Source organism: Trachurus trachurus (assembly GCF_905171665.1).
Source record: "Trachurus trachurus genome assembly, chromosome: 10".
Classification (NCBI taxonomy): Eukaryota; Metazoa; Chordata; class Actinopteri; order Carangiformes; family Carangidae; genus Trachurus; species Trachurus trachurus.
The window spans coordinates 7580115-7581584 of record NC_139894.1 but is presented as its reverse complement, the minus strand read 5'-3'; positions in this window follow the sequence as shown (position 1 = coordinate 7581584).

The window sequence follows — 1470 nt, the reverse complement described above, 5'->3', positions numbered from 1 at the left end:
GACTCAACTGAGAGGAGACTTCATATTAGTCAATATTAACTACTGTACAAATCAATACATTAACTTGAATGAAAGGATGGGTTTCCCTCTTATGATCTTAAGGTTCATCCGGGCCATTTTTCTATTTGAGTCCCGTCTCACTTGTGTGACGTTCAGACTGTTTTTTGTTGTGACAGAGAAAAAAAACAACCTCCCATGTCTGTAACCATGGCAGCCACAGAGAGAAAGAAAAAGAAAAAAAGAAAAACCCATTAATGACAACTATTATTTTCTTTCCTTTACATAAGCAAATCCTGAGCCGCTTTGTCTCCAACTTCATTAATATGAACCCGTTGTCGTGACATAAGGTCGGCATCCATCTTGCTTCATTAAGCCACAGACATTTCATGTGAGGAGTCTCTAAGTGATGGTCGGAGGTGAATTTTTTTTCGGAAGCAGGTTTGTATGAATAATAAATGTCTGGTTTGGCACATTAGCAGAGGTCAAGCCTGAGTGGAGGAAACAGCTGTGTTGTGGTGTGTGGGATACATGATGGTGGAGCAGAGGGGGTGGGGGTGGGGGGATGCACTGGAGCCACAGATTTTGAGTCATTGTAAAAACACAGATCAATGTGATGAAGCTGCAGCAATAAATAAATACATAAATAAAGTCACAATAATCAGGGATTCAAATTCAAGTGTATTAATTGTTTTAATCACATCAAATGGTGAAAAGTCATTTGATTGTTTATTTTTGTGTCACAGTCACTTCACCAGTGACTCATTTACACACACGCTACAGTCGGGGAGGGTGTCAAACGTTAAACATTTGTCGGAGGAGTGGCAGTGTCACAACCATCTGGACAGGAACAGGAGCGTTTCACGTATCCACTTATCTTCTCAAGAGCAAATCATAAGGATAAAATTTTAATAAATACTCTCACATATATTTAAATTCTATCTTCTCTTCATATACATGCAAGTATTTTCTTCTTTTTTTTTTTAACATGCTAGGTAATTACAATGTTACACTTTGCAGAAGCTTAAATAAAATGCTTTGACTTTGCTGCAAGGAGCCGAAAAATCAAATACCTATTTACAAAAGCTCTTTTATAGATCTGTGCATCTTCTGCTCGGTCGTTACGCAATCAATCAATTTGTGGATTTGTTTACACACTCTTCATCACAACACTTACATCTTCAGTCCTGTATTAACCTCTCAAGTGCCATTATCAATAAATTAAATATATTTCAATACAAGATTACTTTTCATTATAGGTAAAGAGAGATTTAGTTATGATCGTTGTCTCATACACAAATGTTGAAAGATCTTTTTTGTGAAGATAAAATGCAATAATAATAATAATAATAATGATATTATTTTCTTCCCAGCAATCACTTTTTATGGGCAGGAATCAAACTATTTGTAATCTGATCAGTGAGGAAGTCAGTGAAGTGAAGGAGGGGGAGTGGGTTACTATTAGGAGATGAT